Consider the following 26259-nt stretch of genomic DNA (forward strand, 5'->3'; position numbering starts at 1 on the left):
CTGAAGTATTTCTTCTGTTCTTCTCAATTATCTTCTTTGTGGCTATGTTTTTCTTTCCAACTTCTGTGATTGCCCTTTTTTGAATGGTCGATTCCTCTTCAGCTTTACTGCCTACTGAACTATTCCTTACTACTGTATCTACAGCCTTCGAGAACATCATTTCTTAGTACTTCCGTACCCCACTTCTTTGCAAATTGATACCTCCTGACTAATCTCCTAAACTTTAGCCTACTCTTCATCAATACTACATTGTGATCTGAGTCGTCTACATCTGCTCCTGGGTGGGCCTCACAGTCCAGTATCTGATTTTGGAATCTCTGTCTGACCATGATTTAACCTAACTGAAATCTTGCCGTCAGCATGTATACGTGAACTAACTTTGTCGATATTGGTTTGCTGTCGTTTCTGATAAGAATAACCCTATCACTGAAATGTTCACAGTAACATTCTCTCTGCTTACCTTCCTATTCATAACGAATCCTACTCCCGTTATACCATTTTCTAGGGCTGTTATTACCCTATACTCATCAAACCACAAATCCTTGTCTTCTTTTCATTTCACCTCGCTGACCCCTAGTATATCTAGATTAAGCCTTTGCATTTCCCTTTTCACATTTTATAGCTTCCCTACCTCGTTCAAGCTTCTGACATTCAACGCCCCGCCTCGTAGAACGTCATCCTTCCTTTGGTTAGTCAAAGTTTTTCTCATGGTCACCTCACCCATGGCAGTCCCCTCCCGGAGATGCGAATCGGAGACTATTCCGCAACATTTTGCCAATGGAGAGATCATCATGACACTTTTCTTCGTTTCCTACAAAGTAAACTTCTGGGCGTTTCATTTGGAAACGGTAACAATGACCCAATTGTATGGTACACTCTAAACACCTGATTAAATACTTCCTCTTCGGTTATTGCTGTTGCTCCAAATTATATCATTTGGAAGCATGCGCAATAGCGTCTTATTTTTTTTCAAAAAGTCCTTCGATATCAGTGTTTCGCTTTTTATATTTTCTATGAATTGAGGAGGAGGTAATTTTAGTGCTGGCAATGTAATTTTACCGTTTAATCAAGATATACTTGGTGTTTCTCATTTACATTTTTTCGCCTTACAATATTTATATAGTTTATCCATTCTCCAGATTGCTATAGTTTCATGTTCGTTATATTTTCTGCTTGGATCCCAACGAAATGCCCCATTTTTAATAGAGTGACGTTCTTGCCTTCTTGCGCATCCAGCATTTGAAGATGTCTTCAGTGATTGTGCCGCGATCTGATCTCCTAAGCGAAGATTATTTATTACTTGTGCATTCTGTTCATCACTTTTATTGACATCCGATCTTTTCCCTGTTTTTATGTATGATTGCTTTCTTCTCCGGTCTGTTACGCTAATATCTTTACGTTGCACTTCTGTCAGATTATTTCTTCTCCGTTGAGAATTTTGTCATAATTCTGCTTGACGTTTTTCTCTTACTTGATTGGTTTCGTTGTTCTGTGCCGTCTTTTGTCTTTTCGACGGTGTAAGGGATCGCGCAAAGTTGCTTTTACGTTTGGGAATTTTGCTCCTGTATATTTTTACGTTCTATATTAGTACATACAGATTTTAATTACTCCTGATTTAATTGTTGAATTGACACTAAATCACAGTTTTCGCGAGAACTTTTTCCTTTGTTACCTTTTTCCTGTGGTTATTATAAATTATGCTGAGCCGCGCTAGGCAGAGATTACGCCACGCAGTTTGTGTTGACAGCCCCGAAACGTCTGTTAATATTACAGTTTTTGCCGCCCACAACCACCCATCGTGATCAAAACATCATAGCGTACAATGAGAGACTTAAGGCTACTCCCATGCTTAAATGCCAATGGTCTGGAGCGAACAGTTTAACTACAAGGGCCGACCTTTGTGGCCGAGCGGTTCTAGTCGCTCCAGTCCGGAACCTCACGACCGCTACGGTCGCAGGTTCGAATCCTGCCTAGGGCATGGATGTGTGTGATGTCCTTAGGTTAGTTAGGTTTAAGTAGTTCTAAGTTCTAGGGGACTTATGACCTCAGATGACCCATAGTGCTCAGAGCCATTTGAACCATTTGACTACAAGGTGAAATTGTATATACATACATCAAAAAAAGTTTTGCATCACCCCGGTTTCCAGAACTCCTGAAGATAGACGTTGACTGTGGACATTGTATCATATACACAGTCCCTTTGACTGTTCAGGCCGGCTGCTAGTGGCCGTGCGGTTCTAGGCGCTCCAGTCTGGAACCGCGTGACCGCTACGGTCGCAGGTTCGAATCCTGCCTCGGGCATGGATGTGTGTGATGTCCTTAGGTTACTTAGGTTTAAGTAGTCCTAAGTTCTAGGGGATTGATGACCTCAGATGTTAAGTCCCATAGTGCTCAGAGCCATTTGAACCATTTGACTGTTCAGAGATGTCACTAAACCCACCCAAAGATGTAAACAACCATGCATGAGCAGCGTCTATCAGACGGAGGGGTCAGACAGCCGATCAGTTCCAGTCGTTCCGCCAGGAAGGAGGTACAAGGCACGTGTTGTCCGTAGTTCAACCATGCCTAGACGGTCAATACCGCGGTTCGATCGTGTCTGCATTGTTACATTGTGCCAGGAAGGGTTCTAAACAAGGGAAGAGTCCAGCCGTCTCGGAGTGAACCAAAGCGATGTTTTTCAGAAATGGAGGGGATACAGAGGGACAGGAACTGTCGATGACATGCCTCGCTCAGGCCGCCCAAGGGCTACTACTGCCGTAGCCACCATGTTGAATAATGCTTTTCGTGCAGCCACAGGACGTCGTGTTACGACTCAAACCATGCGCAATAGGCTGCATGATGCGCATGACGTCTACGGCGAGGTTCATCTTTGTAACCACGACACCATGCAGCGCGGTACAGACGGGTCCAACAACATGCCGAATGGATCGCTCAGGATTGGCGTCACGTTTTCACCGACGAGTGTCGCATATGCCTTCAACTAGACAGTCTCTGAGACGAGTTTGGAAGCAATCCAGTCAGGCTGAACGCTGGACATTATATGGGACGACGAACGCATCTGGTGGTCATGGAAGGCGTCATAACAGCTGCACGATACGTGAATGCCATCCTCCGACCGACAGTGCAACCATATCGGCAGCATATTGGCGAGGCATTCGTCTTCATGGACGACAATTCGCGCCCACGTTGTGCACGTCTTGTGAATGACTTCCTTCAGGATAACGACATCGCTCGACTAGAGTGGCCAGCATGTTCTTCAGACATAAACCCTATCGAACATGCCTGTGATAGATTTCAAAGGGCTGTTTATGGACGATGTGATCCACCAACCACTCTGAGGGATCTATGCCGAATCGCCGTTGAGGAGTGGGACAGTCTGGACCAACAGTGCCTTGATGAAATTGTAGATAGTATGGCACGACGAATACTGGCGTGCAGCAGTGCAAGAGGACGTGCCACTGCGTATTAGAGGTACCGGTGTTTACAGCATTTCGGACCACCACCTCTGAAGGTCTCGCTGTGTGGTGGTGCAACATGCAATATGTGGTTTTCATGAGCAATAAAAACGGAAATGATGTTTATGTAGATCCCTATTCCAATTTTCTGTACAGATTCCGGAATTCTCGGAACCGAAGTGATGCAAAACTTTTTTGATGTGTGTATATATCGCGTCGGTGTTGTGATTGCCTCAATGCTCAATGCTTACGGCGAGTCTGCCTGATTGTCATAACGACAATGAACGGCGCTCGAATAAAAAGTCTTTTATCTCACTTATATTTACTTTTTTGACTGACATATTTATTTTATGTAACGTACAGCTAATTTACTTTTTAACATTAATCTGTTGATCTGAACATGGCCTGTACTACCTGAACCTGGTCTTCGAAAACAAATTATTGTCTAAACTGTATTATTCTGGCAGTTTGAATATACAGATCGTAGGGGTGTTTTCACAACAGCGTGATGGCATCTTTTAGACAGTGGCCGAGTTGGTATGAGATTAGAGTTCTTTAAGGTAGTTCATGCAGAAGACGAGGTGTAGTACACACCCATCTAGAATTTCAACGTCTGTGTAGAATTTTGGAGAAGCGTAGATGCAGGCAACATCGGCATAACTTAGGATAGGGTTGTTTGCGGGTTTAGTGGTGAGAATAAGGGTAGCAAGATGTAGACCGCAGGTGTGACCTGTTAGTGGTTTCAATAAATTTCAAATTTTGTGTTGGTTGGTAAGGAGATGTGCTTTCCATGTTAGTTTTCTCTCGAGTCTGAGTCCTAAACGCTCTGTTAGTGACAGGAATGGGTTGGATGCAGATGGAGAGGTGAACATTGAATCTTCCCCTTACAAAAATTAAGAATGACATTGCTGGAAAAACTCTTACGTTATTTGATTTTCAAACCGCTGAGCAAAACTCAACGTACTCAGACGGTTTTCTCTTTACTTATTCTGATCTTCACTAAACTGACACACAATATTTTTAGCGCAATGCAGTCTGACTTTCAATAATCCCTACAAAAGAATGGCCCTGACTAACAATAACCTATACCTTTCATGAATCACTTACCTCACAAAAATCTTCGTTACTCGATCTAGTCCAATACAGTGGGCGCCAATACCGCCAGCTAAATAAAAGATTCTAACTGCGGAAGACACTAACTACTGATAGGGATAGTTAGAAAATGAAAGGTTTTGATAGAGAACGAACAATGTATTTACCCTAATAGCATTCAAAAGTCATTATATACAGGGTGTTTCAAAAATTACCGGTATATTTGAAACGGCAATAAAAACTAAACGAGCAGCGATAGAAATACACCGTTTGTTGCAATATGCTTGGGACAACAGTACATTTTCAGGCAGACAAACTTTCGAAATTACAGTAGTTACAATTTTCAACAACAGATGGCGCTGCGGTCTGGGAAACTCTATAGTACGATATTTTCCACATATCCACCATGCGTAGCAATAATATGGCGTAGTCTCTGAATGAAATTACCCGAAACCTTTGACAACGTGTCTGGCGGAATGGCTTCACATGCAGATGAGATGTACTGCTTCAGCTGTTCAATTGTTTCTGGATTCTGGCGGTACACCTGGTCTTTCAAGTGTCCCCACAGAAAGAAGTCACAGGGGTTCATGTCTGGCGAATAGGGAGGCCAATCCACGCCGCCTCCTGTATGTTTCGGATAGCCCAAAGCAATCACAGGATCATCGAAATATTCATTCAGGAAATTAAAGACGTCGGCCGTGCGATGTGGCCGGGCACCGTCTTGCATAAACCACGAGGTGTTCGCAGTGTCGTCTAAGGCAGTTTGTACCGCCACAAATTCACGAAGAATGTCCAGATAGCGTGATGCAGTAATCGTTTCGGATCTGAAAAATGGGCCAATGATTCCTTTGGAAGAAATGGCGGCCCAGACCAGTACTTTTTGAGGATGCAGGGACGATGGGACTGGAACATGGGGCTTTTCGGTTGCCCATATGCGCCAGTTCTGTTTGTTGACGAAGCCGTCCAGGTAAAAATAAGCTTCGTCAGTAAACCAAATGCTGCCCACATGCATATCGCCGTCATCAATCCTGTGCACTATATCGTTAGCGAATGTCTCTCGTGCAGCAATGGTAGCGGCGCTGAGGGGTTGCCGCGTTTGAATTTTGTATGGATAGAGGTGTAAACTCTGGCGCATGAGACGATACGTGGACGTTGGCGTCATTTGGACCGCAGCTGCAACACGGCGAACGGAAACCTGAGGCCGCTGTTGGATCACCTGCTGCACTAGCTGCGCGTTGCCCTCTGTGGTTGCCATACGCGGTCGCCCTACCTTTCCAGCACGTTCATCCGTCACGTTCCCAGTCCGTTGAAATTTTTCAAACAGATCCTTTATTGTATCGCTTTTCGGTCCTTTGGTTACATTAAACCTCCTTTGAAAACTTCGTCTTGTTGCAACAATACTGTGTTCTAGGCGGTGGAATTCCAACACCAGAAAAATCCTCTGTTCTAAGGAATAAACCATGTTGTCTACAGCACACTTGCACGTTGTGATCAGCACACGCTTACAGCAGAAAGACGACGTACAGAATGGCGCACCCACAGACTGCGTTGTCTTCTATATCTTTCACATCACTTGCAGCGCCATCTGTTGTTGAAAATTGTAACTACTGTAATTTCGAAAGTTTGTCCGCCTGAAAATCTACTGTTGTCCCAAGCATATTGCAACAAACGGTGTATTTCTATCGCTGCTCGTTTAGTTTTTATTGCCGTTTCAAATATACCGGTCATTTTTGAAACACGCTATATATATATATATATATATATATATATATATATATATATATATATATATATATATATATAGTGACATACAGTTAAACAAATTTCCTTTTACTGATGGACATTCCAACAATGAGTCCAACCAGCCACAGACTAACACAGTGCAGTCAGCGATTTTCATACAGAGCACTACGTGGCGTTACCAACATAAAAACCTAAACAGCCTACTTACAACATTAGTTCCGATCTGAGACAGGTTACGTTGTCTTTCCGTAATTTGCTTCTCAGCCGGTGTTAATGATACTTATACTGCCACCGGTGAAGAAGCCACAGACCTCATGTTGTCGATGTTATTAAAGTCCCTAGCTGACAGAGACATATTACAGCTCACAAACGTTTGTATATTGTAAACATCGCTAGTAAGAAATTCGATTCTCTAGTAGCGTTAACGGATCTTTATCTTTCACTCTATACAAAACGTTCATAACCACTTATTCGCTCTCCTACTGATGTACATAAAACAACTTACATCCCTTTTTTCACTTTTCTACTGACCCCTCGCGATCTGCATGTTTATACAGATATTCCACAACGCAGTGCAATGCGGAATTCACTTTGAGCTGCCAGTGACAATCTCGCTACAGAAGTATATATCACGTGACATAACCTCGCAGATTCACGGTTTTAACCTTCCAGAAAGTTTCAAAATACCGTGCACTCCGCCACAGGGCGAAAGATTTATTCGGGAAATATTTCCCTAGGCTGTGGCTACGCCGTTTCTCTGCGATATTCCATCCACCAGGGTTGCAACTGCAGGGAGGTATGTTGAAAAGATTCTACCGGCGCTTGCACTACCGTTGAGTCGGTAACGACAATACTGCAAAAAAGAGCGCCTTCTATCCGAGTTCCAGTCTAGCGTAGAGTTTTAATTCGTCAGCAAGTGTGAAAACAGCGCACATTCTGCTGCACACTAACGATTTATTCTAAAATCACGGATTCCCTCCTCTGTCCATTTCGGGGCATCTACCAACGGTGCGGGATTTCCAGAGAGACACAAGAGGGAGTAACACAAGCGCTTTTGAACGTTGAATTTTCCGCTTAATATGTCACTGCTAGGGGTGGCTGCATTTTGGAGGAGGGCTACTGAGTTATTATGCAGATTTTTGTTGCTTTAGCAAAAGTAGGAGGAACGTTTGATGCTGGCCTCCAACTTCCTGTTGTTTTTGTCGTTCCTCATATTCCGCCTGCTGTGCATGGATTCCGGAAACAGCGATCGTGTGAGACCCAACTCGCTTTATTTGTTCATGAGACCCAGAAAATGTTAGATACAGGCTCCCAGGTAGATGCCATTTTCCTTGACTTCCGGAAGGCGTTCGATACAGTTCCGCACTGTCGCCTGATAAACAAAGTAAGAGCCTATGGAATATCAGACCAGCTGTGTGGCTGGATTGAAAAGTTTTTACCAAACAGAACACAGCATGTTGTTCTCAATGGAGAGACGTCTACTGACGTTAAAGTAACCTCTGGCGTGCCACAGGGGAGTGTTATGGGACCATTGGCTTTCACAATATATATAAATGACCTAGCAGATAGTGGAAGTTCCATGCGGCTTTTCGCAGATGATGCTGTAGTATACAGAGAAGTTGCAGCATTAGAAAATTGCCGCGAAATGCAGGAAGATCTGCAGCGGATGGGCCCTTGGTGAAGGGAGTAGCAACTGACCCTTAACACAGACAAATGTATTCTATTGCGAATACATAGAAAGAAGTATCCTTTATTGTATGATTATATGATGGCGGAACAAACACTGGTAGCAGTTAATTCTGTAAAATGTTTGGGAGTATGCGTGCGGAACGATTCGAAGTGGAATGATCATATAAAATTAATTGTTGGTAAGTCGGGTACCAGGTTGAGATTCATTGGGAGACTCCTTAGAAAATGTAGTCCATCATCAAAGGAGGTGGCGTACAAAACACTCGACCTATACTTGAGTATTGCTCATCAGTGTGGGATCCGTACCAGGTCGGGTTTACAGAGGAGATAGAGAAGATCCAAAGAAGAGCGGCGCGTTTCGTCACAGGGTTATTTGGTAAGTGTGATAGCGTTACGGAGATGTTTAGCAAACTCAAGTGGCAGACTCTGCAAGAGAGGCGCTCTGTATCGCGGTGTAGCTTGCTGTCCAGGTTTCGAGAGGGTGCGTTTCTGGATGAGATATCGAATATATTGCTCCCCCCCTACTTATACCTCCCGAAGAGATCACGAATGTAAAATCAGAGAGATTCGAGCGCGCACGGAGGCTTTCCGGCAGTCGTTCTTCCCGCGAACCATACGCGACTGGAACAGGAAAGGGAGGTAATGACAGTGGCACGTAAAGTGCTCTCCGCCACACACCGTTGGGTGGCTTGCGGAGTATAAATGTAGATGTAGATGATGTTGGTACTCAAGTTCGCGAACCAAGGTACAGGAGGTGGACAAAAACGTGGAAGCACTAAACACACAACGCATTTCTGTGTCTAATCGACAAGGGAAAATTGTTGGCAATCAAAACATATTCCAGTCGTTTCGGATTGGATGAATACAGGTTCTGTATCGTTTTCAAGGGAATATTATACCGTTATTTCTGCAAAATAGTGGAAAGTGGAGGTAACGATGATGCATCCTTCCCTCCAAACTAGACAACAAAGGCTCAATAAAAATGAGATCTACTGAGTGTCGTGGCTATGGGAGATGTGACGATTCAACCTCGTGCTCACATAACCAGTCCTGAACGATAGGAGCTGTAGGCTTGGAACACAGCATCACCATTGGGGAACAAACAGTGCACCATTGGATGGACGGACCTGATCAGCCAGAACAGTCAGATAATCTTTGGCAGTAAAGCGACATGGCAGAGTAACTATGAAACACTGTGTGGCTGCCAAAATCATTATCGAACATCCTCCATGTTTCACTCTTGGGTCGTAACATCGACCAGAAGTTGGAAACAGTGTGAACAGTGTGAAACAAGACTTATCCAACCAAATGACATTCTTTCATTGCTCCATAGTCCAGGTTTTATGGCTTCTGCACCACGTTTCCCTTCTATGACATTTGCATTACTGATAAGTTGTTTTGGAATTCCACCTCGCACTCCAATTCCTTGCTTACAGAGCTCCTTTCGTGAGAGCGACATTCAGTTCTGCAGCGATTTTTGCAGCTGTCGTCCTCTGATTTTTCAACACTAACCTCTTCATTGACCGTCAGCCACGATCACTCAACAACACTTTCTTCCGTTTTGTGACTTGTCAGACGGTATTATTCCGTTTTCACGGTACGCGGTATAAATCCTAGATACGGTGACATTTGAAACACCAGTGAAACGCCCGCTAAACTCGCTGGGTAGAACAAAAAATAGCTCAAATGGCTCTGAGCACTATGGGACTTAACATCTGAGGTCATCAGTCCCCTAGAACTTAAAACTACTTAAACCTAACCAACCTAAGGACATCACACACATCCATGCCCGAGGCAGGATTCGAACCTGCGACCGTAGCAGTCGCACGGTTCCGGACTAAAGCGCGTAGAACCGCTCGGCCACCGCGGCCGGCGCTGGGTAGAACAGGTGATTAGGAATGTGGAAAGAGCCAAATAAGGTGGCGGTCAGTTTCACTTCAAAATTGTAATTTAATAACACATTTAAACCAAAACGGCACATAGCCGAACCTTTACAACTACGAGATTCAAAATACAATTCTTTCAAGGCTGAAGGCCTCCAAACAAGAAATCTTAAAAACCAACAAAATAAATTTCAAGTGACTGAAGACACGCAGTTAAAATTGCAAATATTATATATATATATATATATATATATATATATATATATATATATATATATATATCACAGCTAGGCTGAAAGCCTCAAGGCAAAAGTGGATGGAAGAAACATATTCAAGGTGCAATACCAACGGCTGAAGGCCACAATTAAACTTCAAAATTTTAAGATATATTACCATAATCTTTTAAGGCAGAAGGCCGCAATGTTTTCGCTTAAGGGAAATTGAGAATAAGGCTTTAAGCGGCTGAAGGCCCACAGTTGATTTTCCAAAAATTCGAAAATACCTTAACCTTTTAAATAAGTTTTAAGTGGCTGAAAGCTCACTAAATGAAAAAGCAATGCAACGACAATAAATTTAAGAATAAGGTTTTAAGCAGCTGAAGGCCCACAATTGATTTTCCAAAAATTCAAAATACCTTAAACCTTAAGTGGCAGACAGCACACTAAATGAAAAGATAGCACAACAACAATAACTCTCAGCAAAATATCCACTTGCCAGAATTCAAACTTACTTATATGGGCTGAAGGCCCTTCATTTACACAAAGCACAACAATTTTTTTCTTAAAGCATTGGCTATAATAGATTACTAACGGACCATTAAACACCAGTGAAAAGGACAGTGTAGACAACGGCACTCAGACGCCTCCAGGGGGGGGGGGGGGGGGGGGGGCTGCTCTCGAAACATTAACGTTCACTTAGATGAGACAGGTGATGGGCCCAACTACGCTTGATCCGTCGGTAAGCCAACCAAGAGACAGTCACGGACCGACCGACCAAACGAATTGCTAGCCACCAATCGGTACATGAACTCAAGGATCAGACTGTTACGGACGTGATTATCCACAATGAAATATGTATTAAGCTGTCAAAACTGCACACCGTGTTGGACAGCGACAACAGGTGAGGAAAGGACACTGCCTGAAATGACGTTAGTGGCCAGGGCAGGTAACCAGAACACTAACTGCTACAAGGCAGAAAATTCCGCTGGTACACTTGAATTGTAGTGAACCAATATAGTTAATTCCACCGCACAGCGGCTCGATTTCACACTCAGTGTTGCTCACAGGAAAAGCTCCCCAACAGCGAACCACCGAAATGAACGACACAACATGAACGGACGTGGCTTGGGTACTTAAGACACCACTCGACTTTGACGTCCTGGGTCGGTGAGCCAAGAAGCTCATAGCAATGGGACAGCTTCACACACGCACCGACACTGCGCAGCAACCGCCAGCAGACCCAGCCGACCGCGCCGCACGGACATATCCTCCCTGAACCGCACCAACAGACCGACTGCCCGCACAAACCCTAGCCAGAAACTATATGCGCAAGACCAAAGATGGTACACGGTGCAAATATCGATACATATCGCTTCTGCCACACGTAGAAGGAGGAAGAACCACAGCATAACCGCAACAATGGCGGGAACCAAACGCAGATAGACAGCCAAGTTCAAAGAAACGCATAGTTCGGAGTGAGCACGGCTCAACCAGATTCTTCGGATCCACTGATTACAGAAGTGTCACCCATACCAGCACCAACAGTCCCTCCAATTTCGCATTCACTCAGCTCAGACATAATATGCTCACAACTAGACAGACCATTATCCTGACGACTACTGACACTTGTGACGTACTGAGGATATTTTACAGGTGCTGTCGCGATCAAATACAACACTGCATCCTTGCCTAGCGTCTGCATATACGGTCAAGTTTGCCGCGGTGTTTCCATATTTCTATCCTGTATGTGTATTCGGAGAAATGTTTCACCCCAAATGATATGTTTCGAACATGTCATTCACCATCTGGTTGTGGTTAATATCTCTTGTTCCTCGCAGAAAAATTTTTGGTACCCTCTTACAACATATCAGCCCTCTTCTTTTGCAGTTTATGCTTTGGGTCAAACTTTGGGTGAAAACTTTCATCCTCCTGAAGCTCCCGCTTTGCGGGCCTAGATGCAAATCTTCCTTTACCTCAGAAGTTGAAATAGGAGGCAGTTTACCAGCTAGACAAGCAAATGGTCTACCTAGCGGAAACATGACCTTTACAAATTGTTTGAGTAAGCGAAGTTTGGTGTGAAGTGTTGGAAGTAGCTACCAGACTTTCACGTTGCGAACTGCTTTTGCCCACATTCCATCTCCACTCAGGTGGCGATATTTTTGGTCACGACTAGCCAGCTCGCAAAGGAAACTTGCATTCCTCATGTAGCCTTATTGTCCGGTGAACCGGCCAGACTGTAATTGGTTTTTAGGCGGTTTTCCATCTGCCTTGGCGAATGCGGGCTGGTTCCCCTTATTCCGCCTCAGTTACACTATGTCGGCGATTGCTGTGCAAACAAGATCTCCACGTACGCGTACACCACGCAAACATAGAGGTTACACACGTCTGGTGCGAGACGTTCCCTGGAGGGGGGGGGGGTGTCCACCAGGGGCTGAACCGCACAATAACCCCGGGTTCGGTGTGGGGCGGCGGAGGGGTGACGTGGACTCCGGTAGTCGTTGTGGGGTTGTGGACCACTGCGGCTGCGGCGGGGACGGAGCTTCTCCATCGTTTCTAGGTCCCCAGTTAACATACAACACAATACAATACAATACAACTACTACAAACAATCTGACAGCTGAAGGCCTAGATAGCAAATTCTTACTAAAATATTATAAAAGAACAATCATATTAATAGACAATATCTAACTGTGTCCACCGTGGGCCGAACCGCACAATAACTCCGGATTTGGTGTGGGGCGGCGGAGGGGTGAAGTGGACTCCGGTAGTCGTCGTGGGGTTGTGGACCACTGCGGCTGCGGCGGGGACGGAGCTTCTTCGTCGTTTCTAGGTCCCCGATTAACATACAACACAATACAATAAAATACAACTACTACAAACAATCTGACGGCTGAAGGCCTAGATAGCAAATTCTTACTAAAATATTGTAAAAGAACAATCATATTAATAGACAATATCTAATTGTGTCCACCGGGGGCCAAACCGCACAATAACCCTGGGTTCTGTGTGGGGCGGCGGAGGGGTGAAGTGGACTCTGGTAGTCGTCGTGGGGTTGTGGACCACTGCGGCAGCGTCGGGGACGGAGCTTCTCCGTCGTTTCTAGGTCCCCGGTTAACATACAACACAATACAATAAAATACAACTACTACAAACAATCTGACGGCTGAAGGCCTAGATAGCAAATTCTTACTAAAATATTGTAAAAGAACAATCATATTAATACACAATATCTAATTGTGTCCACCGGGGGCCGACTGCACAATAACCCCGGGTTTGGTGTGGGGCGGCGAAGGGGTGAAGTGGACTCCGGTAGACGTCGTGGGGTTGTGGACCACTGCGGCTGTGGCGGGGACGGAGCTTCTCCGTCGTTTCTAGGTTCCTGGTTAACATACAACACAATAACATAAAATTCAACTCCTACAAACAATCTGACGGCTGAAGGCCTAGATATCAAATTCTTACTAAAATATTATAAAAGAACTATCATATTAATAGACAATATCTAATTGTGTCCACCGAGGGTGGAACCGCACAATAACCCCAGGTTCGGTGTGGGGCGGTGGAGGGGTGAAGTGGACTCCGGTAGTCATCGTGGGGTTGTGGACCACTGCGGCTGCGGCGGGGACGGAGCTTCTCCGTCGTTTCTAGGTCCCCGGTTAACATACAACACAATACAATACAATACAACTACTACAAACAATCTGACGGCTGAAGGCCTAGATAGCAAATTCTTACTAAAATATTATAAAAGAACAATCATGTTAATAGACAATATCTAATTGTGTCCACCAGGGGCCGAACCGCACAATAACACCGGGTTCGGTGTGGGGCGGCAGAGGGGTGAAGTGGACTCCGGTAGTCGTTGTGGGGTTGTGGACCACTGCGGCTCGGCGGGGACGGAGCTTCTCCATCGTTTCTAGGTCCCCGGTTAACATACAACACAATACAATACAACTACTACAAAGAATCTGACGGCTGAAGGCCTAGATAGCAAATTCTTACTAAAATATTATAAAAGAACAATCATATTAATAGACAATATCTAATTGTGTCCACCGGGGGCCGAACCGCACAATAACCCTGGTTCGGTGTGGGGCGGCGGAGGGGTGAAGTAGACTCCGGTAGTCATCGTTGGGTTGTGGACCACTGCGGCTGCGGCAGGGTCGGAGCTTCTCCGTCGTTTCTAGGTCCCCGGTTAACATACAACACAATACAATAAAATACAACTACTACAAACAATCTGACAGCTGAAAGCCTAGATAGCAAATTCTTACTAAAATATTATAAAAGAACAATCATATTAATAGACAATATCTAATTGTGTCCACGGGGGGCCGAACCGCACAATATCCCCGGGTTCGGTGTGGGGCGGCGGAGGGGTGAAGTAGATTCCGGTAGTCGTCGTGGGGTTGTGGACCACTGCAGCTGCGGCGGGGACAGAGCTTCACCATTGTTTCTAGGTCCCCGTTTAACATACAACACAATACAATAAAATACAACTACTACAAACAATCTGACGGCTGAAGGCCTAGATAGCTAATTCTTACTAAAATTTTTTAAAAGAACAATCATATAAATAGACAATATATAATTGTGTCCACCAGGGGCCCAACGGCACAATAACCCCGGGTTCGGTGTGGGGCGGCGGAGGGGTGAAGTGGACTTCGGTAGTCGTCGTGGGGTTGTGGACCGCTGCGGCTGCGGCGGGGACGCAGCTTCTCCGTCGTTTCTAGGTCCCCGGTTAACATACAACACAATACAATAAAATACAACTACTACAAACAATCTGACAGCTGAAGGCCTACACAGGAAATTCTTACTAAAATATTATAAAAGAACAATCATATTAATAGACAATATCTAATTGTGTCCACTGGGGGCCAAACCGCACAATAACCCCAGGTTCGGTGTGGGGCGGCGGAGGGGTGAAGTGGACTCCAGTAGTCGTCGTTGGGTTTTGGACCAATGCGGCTGCGGCGGGGATGGAGCTTCTCCGTCGTTTCTAGGTCCCCGGTTAACATACAACTCAATGCAATAAAATACAACTACTACAAACAATTTGACGGCTGAAGGCCTAGATAGCAAATTCTTACTAAAATATTATAAAAGAACAATCATATTAATAGACAATATCTAATTGTGTCCACCGGGGCCGGAACCACACAATAACCCCGGGTTCGGTGTGGGGCGGCGGAGGGGTGAAGTGGACTCCGGTAGTCGTCGTGGGGTTGTGGACCACTGCGGCTGCGGCGGGGATGGAGCTTCTCCGTCGTTTCTAGGTCCCCGGTTAACATACAACACAATACAATACAATACAACTACTACAAACAGTCTGACGGCTGAAGGCCTAGATAGCAATTTCTTACTAAAATATTATAAAAGAACAATCATATTAATAGACAATATCTAATTGTGTCCACCGGGGGCCGAACCGCACAATAACTCCGTATTTGGTGTGGGGCGGCGGAGGGGTGAAGTGGACTCCGGTAGTCGTCGTGGGGTTGTGGACCACTGCGGCTGCGGCGGGGACGGAGCTTCTCCGTCGTTTCTAGGTCCCCGGTTAACATACAACACAATACAATAAAATACAACTACTACAAACAATCTGACAGCTGAAGGCCTAGATAGCAAATTCTTACTAAAATATTATAAAAGAACAATCATATTAATAGACAATATCTAATTGTGTCCACCGGGGGCCGAACCACACAATAACCCCGGGTTTGGTGTGGGGCAGCGGAGGGGTGAAGTGGACTCCGGTAGTCGTCGTGAGGTTGTGGACCACTGCGGCTGCGTCGGGGACGGAGCTTCTCCATCGTTTCTAGGTCCCCGGGTAACATACAACACAATACAATACAATACAACTACTACAAACAATCTGACAGCTGAAGGCCTAGAGAGGAAATTCTTACTAAAATATTATAAAAGAACAATCATATTAATAGACAATATCTAATTGTGTCCACCGGGGCCAGAACCACACAATAACCCCGGGTTCGGTGTGGGGCGGCGGAGGGGTGAAGTGGACTCCGGTAGTCGTCGTGGGGTTGTGGACCACTGCGGCTGCGGCCGGGATGGAGCTTCTCCGTCGTTTCTAGGTCCCCGGTTAACATACAACACAATACAATACAATACAACTACTACAAACAGTCTGACGGCTGAAGGCCTAGATAGCAATTTCTTACTAAAATATTATAAAAGAACAATCATATTAATAGACAATATCTAATTGTGTCCACCGGGGGCCGAACCGCACAATAACTCCGGATTTGGTGTGGGGCGGCGGAGGGGTGAAGTGGACTCCGGTAGTCGTCGTGGGGTTGTGGACCACTGCGGCTGCGGCGGGGACGGAGCTTCTCCGTCGTTTCTAGGTCCCCGGTTAACATACAACACAATACAATAAAATACAACTACTACAAACAATCTGACAGCTGAAGGCCTAGAGAGGAAATTCTTACTAAAATATTATAAAAGAACAATCATATTAATAGACAATATCTAATTGTGTCCACCGGGGGCCAAACCGCACAATAACCCCAGGTTCGGTGTGGGGCGGCGGAGGGGTGATGTGGACTCCGGTAGTCGTCGTTGGGTTTTGGACCATTGCGGCTGTGGCGGGGACGGAGCTTCTCCGTCGTTTCTAGGTTCCCGGTTAACATACAGCACAATACAATATAATACAACTACTACAAACAATCTGACGGCTGAAGGCCTAGATAGCAAATTCTTACTAAAATATTATAAAAGAACAATCATATTAATAGACAATATCTAATTAAAAATTCTCAAGTCAAAATTGCATTCACGGCTGAAGGTCTTATTAACAAGAAATACAAATATTTGTCTGCTGAAGGCCACAATAGCAGTAATAACTCAAACAAATTGATGGCTGATTGCCTGGTTAGCAAGTTCTTTTGAAATCCATAGTAACAATCAAATTTTTTTTAAAGAATCACCATGATCAGGTCAAATCAATGGGAAGTGGACCTCAGACAGTGCTCCAATGGTTGACCTAGCAATGTCCCACAAACGTAGGCAGCCCAGTGTTATACTCACTTAATGATGGCAACTCAGCCGGCCGTATGGTGGCCGAGCGGTTCTAGGTGCTTCAGTCTGGAACCGCGTGAACGATACGGTCGGAGGTACGAATCCTGTCTCGGAAATAAATGTGTGTGTTGTCCTTAGGTTAGTTAGGTTTAAGTAGTTCTAAGATCTAGGGGACTGATGGCCTCAGATGTTAAGTCCCATAATGCTCAGAGCCATTTTCTTTTTTTATGGCAACTCAAACCAGTCACAGTTAAACGCAGGACCAGCACTCTCGCAAAATCTACCTAACGCCCGATGTCCAATACACTACAGAATAATCCATGCTAGGCAGACGGGCGGACTACACTCTTGACATCGTAAAACGACAATCATTATACAAGAGAACATGTTCAAGCACAAGAGTAATCCGAGGTAATCACAACAAGTCGCCTCCACGAATCCAGTACGCAGACATCGTTAAAATGAGTGCTCATTCAAAATCACACTAGATACTCACTGATCCGCGAAAACAATACCACAAACAACTCAAACAATATTAAAACCAGTCACTGTGGAGCAACAGGACGAATTAAAAGTCGACACAAACACAAAGGATCCAGAAACGGTCGGAAAACCAAATACACGTCGTACCGGCCGACCAACCAACGGTCGTTCCTGCTCAAGTCAGGCACGGAATGGTCCCAGTATGATTCGTCGACTGACAACTTACTGCCATGAGATCACTTCGACGGATGGAGACACGCACACAAGTGAAGGTTGCACTACTGGAATGTAACGATCCATTCAACTTAAACTCACTGAATCCGGTCCTTGACGTGGTCTGCACTCTCACGACCACATCCTTCCGTCGGGCGAGTTCTGGCTGTGCGAACCTCACTGCTGCTCCGTCCCCAACTGAACTCCGACACACGACGACTCGGAAATACACTACTGGCCTTTAAAATTGCTACACCACGAAGATGACGTGCTACAGACGAGAAATTTAATCGACAGGAAGAAGGTGCTGTGATACGCAAATGATCATCTTTTCAGATTAATCACACAAGGTTGGCCGGCCGCGGTGGTCTCGCGGTTCTAGGCGCGCAGTCCGGAACCGCGCGACTGCTCCGTTCACAGGTTCGAATCCTGCCTCGGGCATGGATGTGTGTGATGTCCTTAGGTTAGTTAGGTTTAACTAGTTCTAAGTTCTAGGGGACTGATGACCTAAGATGTTAAGTCCCATAGTGCTCAGAGCCATTTGAACCATTTGAACACAAGGTTGGCACCGGTGGCGACACCTACCTACAATGTGGTGACATGAGCTTGGATGGCGTGTACAGGTACAGCTGCCCATGCAGCTTGAACACGATACCACAGTTCATCAAGAGTAGTGACTGGCGTATTGTGACGAGCCAGTTGCTCGGCCACCATTGACCAGACGTTTTCAATTGGTGAGAGATCTGGAGAATGTGCTGGCCAGGGAAGCAGTCGAACATTTTCTGTATCCAGAAAGGCCCGTACAGGACCTGCAACATGCGGTCGTGCATTATCCTGCTGAATTGTAGGTTTACGCAGGGATCGAATGAAGGGTAGAGCCACGGGTCGTAACACATCTGAACTGCAACGTCCACTGTTCAAACTGCCGTCAATGCGAACAAGAGGTGACCGTGACGTGTAACCAGTGGCACCCCTGCCATCACGCCGGGTGATACGCCAGTATGGCGATGACGAATACACGCTTCCAATGTGCGTTCACCGCGATGTCGCTAAACACGGATGCGACCATCATGCTGCTGTATACAGAACCTGGATTCATCCGAAAAAATGACGTTTTGCCATTCGTGCACCCAGGTTCGTCGTTGAGTACATCATCGCAGGTGCTCCTGTCTGTGATGCAGCGTCGAGGGTAACGGCAGCCATGGTCTCCGAGCTGATAGTCCATGCTGCTGCAAATATTGTCGAACTGTTCGCGCAGATGGTTGCTGTTTTGCAAACGTCCCCATCTGTTGACTCAGGGACCGAGACGTGGCTGCACGATCCGTTACAGCCATGCGGATAAGATGCCTGTCATCTCGACTGCTAGTGATACGAGGCTGTTGGGAGCCAGCACGGCGTTACGTATTACCCTCCTGGACCCACCGATTCCATATTCTGCTAACAGTCATTGGATCTCAACGAACGCGAGCAGCAATGTCGCGATACGATAAACCGCAATCGTGATTGGCTACAATCCGACCTTTATCAAAGTCGGAAACGTGATGGTACGCGTTTCGTCTCCTTACACGAGGCATCACAACAACGTTTCACCAGGCAACGCCGGTCAACTGCTGTTTGTGTACGAGAAATCGGTTGGGACCTTTCCTCATGTTAGCACGTTGTAATTGTGAATGCTATAGCACAGCATTTTCTTCTAGTCGGTTAAGTTTCGCGTCTGTAGCACGTCATGGTCGTGGTGTAGCAATTTGAATGGCCAATAGTGAATTAAGGCTGTTGTAATACAACACAAAAAGATGAACAATGACACTGTAAACATTTCTGATAGTGCCTCTATTGAATAATGGATTTAGATATAAGTACAATTACTATTATTAATCAGTTAATAATGTGAGCACACCAGACAGTACAACAACTTCGTCAGGAAGTATTACAACTTTGGGGTTGTTGAGGGTGGTAGTAATCTGAAACACAGAACAGTCGACACGAGATGTTCCGAAAGGTGCCGAATTTTAACGATCAGTACCTGAGAGCCGGCTGTCAACTGTCGCTCCATTACTACAGCTAGTCTGCTAGGAGCTGATAACGTACTGATTTAAGTAGGTTACCAATTATTAAATTCATTATTTTAGGTAACATTAAAGTTAGTAAAAACAGTGTTGATCGCACAGTCAGTTATTAAAAATATGACCGATTTCGGCCTCTAGCAGTAGACCATCGTCAGATAATGCAATGCAAAGATAAAAATTAGAGGTACTGATTTACATTGGGAAGTCAGAAACCATTAAAAAGAATATACGGTAAAATGATGTTTCGTTACCCATGTGGCTAACGTTGACGACGCAAGGAACAATTGTGCTGACCCCAGTCGCAAAAGCAGCTGCTGATGGCTGAACAAATAGAATGAAAGAGGGCGCGCAATAGCCATATGACGTCAGTGTCAGCGAATGGGAAGCAATTTACGTGTCGTATGTTAAGATTTGAACGCCCATTTTTAAAAATGTACATAATTTCGGTATTGACTATTGAGCAAAATAGTCTGACGATCACTGTTCTACAGCGTAGTCGAAACGAATTTGGGTGCTGTGTGCTCACCGATCGCCTTGTCCACAATGGTATAGATGTGTTGACAGCTATGGCGATTAGTACTGAAACAATAATTAGTTTACCTAATTTTTGTATCTATGCACTGTGCGGAATTAGCCGAGCGGTCTGGGCGCTGCAGTCATGGACTGTGTGGCTGGTCCCGGCGGAGGTTCGAGTCCTCTCTCGGGCATGCGTGTGTGTGTTTGTCCTTAGGATAATTTAGGTTAAGTAGTGTGTAAGCAGTTAAGTCTCATAAGGTTTCACACACATTTGAACATTTTTTTTTGTATCTATGCAGTTTTCATTTCACTGTCGCTTATACCTCCCACAACCTTCCCAAAGCTAGAATTTCCAGGGTAAGTCAGTTTCGAATCATCGCCTTTCATACCAGGAATGGGATCGTTGGGAAACGATGATAACAGTACAGTGCATGTTCTTCCGAGAATAGGAGGAAGACAATTGTAGAAGGGAATGACGCCGATGAAAATTTATGCCGGGCCGCAACCCTAACCCGGATTTCTCACTCTATGCGAGCGGTCGTCTTAACCGGTTTCACACGACTAATGCCAGACCCAAACTTCCATATACCTGTATAGTCGTTCGCGCGTCACAACTTTTACTCGTATACACATTGCGTCATCAACGTACAGGGAAGGACATTTTAATTGAAAGTCGCTGATTGGTATTGGAGGATAATTATGATATTGGAGTGCGTGTGTTGTTATTTATCCACCGTTACCAGGCAACGACTTTCAATTAAAATGTGCTCCCCTGTTCGGAAATTACATAACGCTTGTACGACTGCAGGTTGTGCAGCACGAACGACGGAATATGGGAGTTTGCGTCTAGTTCTGAGTTGTGCAGGGACAGCCGTAACAATCCACCATTACGGTCGCAAACGGTATCCCGAAATTGGCTGGCACACGGTGTGGCGTGCAGTACACGCATCTTTTCTGCCTACGTCGGTGCGTTCGTTGTGGTACGTGGCTGTTAACGGGAAGTTCGCTACTCGTCAGCGTCTACATTCCATTCATCTGGCGGACGACCCCTTGTGTCCGAGATGCTCATGTGACTGAGGAAGTCGGTAAGGGGGGTACACTTAGCATGGAAGGTCAAGGCCCCTATAATGTCACACCTTAAGCACAACAACTACCAAAACAATAAATTAACAATTTATTCAAGACAATATTTATAAAACAGCTAAGAGACAATCAACACGTGGCCATCTTTAAGACAATACCAAAATCACACATAACTTGCTTCTCAAGCAAGACAGCAAATTATAATTACCAAGACTGACTTAGAAAGATGAGCCACAAAGATTTCAACAGTTAAAGGAACAATAAATCACATTCTGGAGGTGATTTAAAGGAATGTGACACAGATAATTCTTTTTTAAAGAGACGTAATTTGCAATTTGAAAGTAATTTATGAAACGCACACCACTTCACTAAGAACCCATATAACACAAGCAGCAGAACAAGTTGCCAATTAATACAATTCATTACCAAGCAAACTAAAAAAAACCTTTCTTTTTAAATATACATTAAACACGTTAAATGTTTACCAACCGAGCAGTGACGCCAGGCTGCCCTGGACAAAAGGTGACTTAACTTTAAATGCTGGAAGCAGCAGACCAGCCATCCAAAACAACACCTAATGCCTGGGCCCAACCGGGAGTCACTTCCCATTAGACGGCACGTCACAGCTTATGTGCACCAAAGCGAAACGTGGCGTCGCTCCCACACACCCCAACTCGCAGAAAACTGGAACACAAACAGACCGCAGAAGATTCGGCAAACACCAACCAAACATCAATTAATGTAAGTTAAGAGATCAATAAATAACAATACAAATGAAGAAGCAATTGCTCTAATACTGAGTAAGTGCATTCAAATAAATGCACGTATATAAGTGACCCAAATTTTACAGCAATATATAAGGGACGTCGACATGATGGCAATCAAAATACGCTGAAAATCTCATACAGATAATACATAAACTTCTAAATACTGTCCGAATAGCCAAAAAATATAACACGCACATCTTCATTCTAATCAGCTTCCACATAGTAATCCAACCAGTGGATTTTAAAAGGAAGTAGTAACTGCTGGGCCGGCCGCGGTGGCCGTGCGGTTCTAGGCACTTCAGTCCGGAGCCGCGTGACTGCTACGGTCGCAGGTTCGAATCCTGCCACGGGCATGGATGTGTGTAATGTCCTTAGGTTAGTTAGTTTTAAGTAGTTCTAAGTTCTAGGGGGCTGATGACCTCAGATGTTAAGTACAATAGTGCTCAGAGCCATTTGAACTGCTGGTCTCCATCCGGTCACACACTTTGCTGGCTGCTCTTACTTCAACAACGCGTACATTAGGGCAACCAAGCAACAAGTACATTCGCTGGAAGCAAATGGTTCAACGAAACGAAGGCACCAAAATCACTTACACCTTCGATAGAGAGCGTTGTTCGAGATGGTCTCCAGGGATGGGTCTCTCCGAGAAAACAGGCACCAAAGTAATGCGACGCACAGTGTATAACACTGCAACAGCATTTACGTAGCCTATGTAATCCCATACCAAATTTGGTTTATTACGTATTATGCCTCAACAGAACAAACTAGCCCTGTCACGGTCGCCACATATAACACTGCAACAGCATTTACGTAGCCTATGTAATCCTATACCAAATTTGGTTTATTACGTATTATGCCCCAACAGAACAAACTATTCCTGTCACGGAAAAGCCACGTATAACACTACCGTCCGCTACTGCTATACCATAACCTTAAAGTTGTAGGCAGGTCGTGAAATAAAACTATCTTGTTAAAGCAATTTTGGTATAAAGCAACAGAGCAGTGTTACCCTCTGAGAGGAATTTTGTTATGTTGACCGTGTTGTACCTTACGGAGGTGGCTTATTGGAAATGAAAGTCAGAATTACGTAAATATTTGAACAGTAACAAACAAAATTTTGCCTATCTGCACTGTTTAGCTGATAAAGAAAACGGTCGCCAGCCTAACTAGGCAAGAGAATGATTAACATTCTCGTTCAAGAAAATAGTTATTAGTAACTTTAATGGATAAACACAACCTATACTTTGTCACACGTGAGTGCAGTGAACTCTGACACATACGTTTACGGTAAGATTGAAACTAACAGTTAGAGCAGCACAAACTATTTGCAAAATTATAACAGGTACCGAAAAACACTATTACTTTCAGGGCTTATACAAACTGAATGGTCTTTATAACGTTATTATTACTATTCACTGCAGAATCATTAATTGGATATAGGTTAAGTCTCTCTCAGTTAAATACTTTACTATTTAAAATGAAAGTTAATTGGAATCCACTAACAGGTTGATTCTCACTATCATTTGAATAAAGAAATTATGGTTTTCATAATTAGTGGTCTCCCCATTACTTGTTACCCTGCATTAATTCAATAGACAAACTGTGGCTCCTGTTATATTATTAATATGCACTTCCAATACACATGAGAGACAAACACTTAGCAAACATGAGTATATAAATTTTCAAAACTGCAGTTTTCCACTTTTACTACATTGAGAGACAAAATTAACATATGTAAGATACTGACTCACCTTCTGTGATTTACAACAGGCAATAATGTGATCATTTACTAAGCAAAACTTTATAAACCCCAGTCTTAAGAACTTTTAATTTGAAGTTGGCAACAACATATTAATAAGCAGTTTTACTAGGAGAATTATTTTCATCAAGCATCATTAAATTTAACTCACTCTCTTGCCACATTGACTTTAACTTTCTTTTTTATATGTTCAAGAGGCATCAATTAGCAAAACACTGGCCTTTAATGTTCTTTCAGTAAGGACACTCGGATATCACTTTAGTTCAAACGGAGAGGAACCTGAGAGGTGTTATGATGAGGAGAAAAATTAAGGTAGGTACATAAATTCAGATATAAATTACCTTATATTTGAGCACACTAACACATCCCTTAAGCTGATCCTTCACTGTACATCATTGTAGCATTCTGATGCAATGATTGCGCAATGTGGTGGCAACTACATGTTGGTAGGTGGAATTGCAGGTAGAATTGCTGGACTCTGTCAGTTCTTGGTGGCGATGATAGATACAAATTCCAGAATGGTTCCACCTATTTATCCATCCATCCGAGGCATTGGAAAGCGTCAGGAAAAGCCTCTCTCGGAACCAGCACAATATGCAACATTTACATGACAGTGCACAGTTTGGTAGCTCGTCCCCGACTCGTAGCTCGTCCCTGACTGGTAGCTCTTTCCTGACTGACTCTTGGTTCCACCTTTTCTACCTAGGCCAACCACAATTTGCACGTGCTACACAGTTCAGTTCCCGAGGGGAACCACTACACCTTTTACATACAAACTAACTAAGAACCTTAAGTGAGGATCAGCAGTTTACATAACAGCAACCAAATTCATTCAATAAAACAGAACATTCGCACATAGTGACATTTCTACAAAAAATTATAAAATTATTCATTCAGAGATTACACTTATGTATAGTAAGTTTAGTTCCCTCCAAATGGGACAAAGAATTTAAATGACAGATATACTACATTGCATAGAATCAAACAACGACATCAAAGTTTTAACAAAGAAAGGAGTATACAATTTTGTGTTATCGATTCAATCAAACACATTTACAGAAGCTCAACAATGTAATATTAAACTAAAGCAAAAGGCAAAATAAATCCGTACAGCATTAGAGCCATGGTGTTACATGTGTTAACGGATGTGACATCAGGCAGGTCCACCACAAATTCACGACCGTCTTACGAGGTAGACCCGGCGTGCCGCTGCTGGCCGAACACGCGAGTTTTCTCCTTTCGTCCACTCAAGCACGTTCTTCTGCCTCGTAGCGAGTCCAACACCAACTGCCGCGTGCGTGAAACGCCCGCGAGATCACCACAGGGCAAAGATCCTAGTACAGCTGGATAATCGATAGTGTCGTGCCAAAGAGCTGGTGTCCAGAAAAGTCGCACCACGGCTCAGCTCTTTCCTTGATTCGATGTGCAGCGCCTGAATTGTGACGCGAACGGCTCACGCAGTGCATGCTGGCATTAATTTGCGCCTATTGCCGGAGGCTATCTCCCCTGTCGATATAGTACTTCCCGACAGTATGATTTTCCATGAGCCAGGACGAATGCCATAATTGGCTGAAAACCATGACCCTTTACTACCTGTATACAGGGTGGTCCACTGATCATGACTGGGCCAAATATCTCACGAAATAAGCGTCAAACGAAAAAACTATAAAGAGCGAAACTTTTCTAGCTTGAAGGGAGAAACCAGATGGCGCTATGGTTGGCCCGATAGATGGCGCTGCCATAGGTCAAACGGAAATCAACTGCGTTTTTTAAAATAGGAACCTCCATTTTTTACTACATATTCGTGTAGTACGTAAAGAAATATGAATGTTTTAGTTGGACCACTTTTTATGCTTTGTGATAGATGGCGCTGTAATAGTCACAAACATAGGGCTCACAATTTTAGAATAACAGTTGGTAACAGGTAGGTTTTTTAAATTAAAATACAGAACGTAGGTACGTTTGAACATTTTATTTTGGTTGTTCCAATGTGATACATGTACCTTTGTGAACTTCTCATAGCTGAGAACGCATGCTGTTACAGGGTGATTATCTGTAAATACCATATTAATGCAATAAATGCTCAAAATGATGTCCGTCAACCTCAGTGCATTTGGCAATATGTGTAACGGCATTGAGATGGTTGCCGCCAGCATCAGTTGCAGTTTCAGGCGATTCCAGCTCAAACCACCACATTGTGATGTTTATTTTCCACCACCACGACGTTGTCGATTTCGCAGTCATG

This window comes from Schistocerca nitens, chromosome 5 (genome assembly GCF_023898315.1).
Source record: "Schistocerca nitens isolate TAMUIC-IGC-003100 chromosome 5, iqSchNite1.1, whole genome shotgun sequence".
Taxonomy (NCBI): Eukaryota; Metazoa; Arthropoda; class Insecta; order Orthoptera; family Acrididae; genus Schistocerca; species Schistocerca nitens.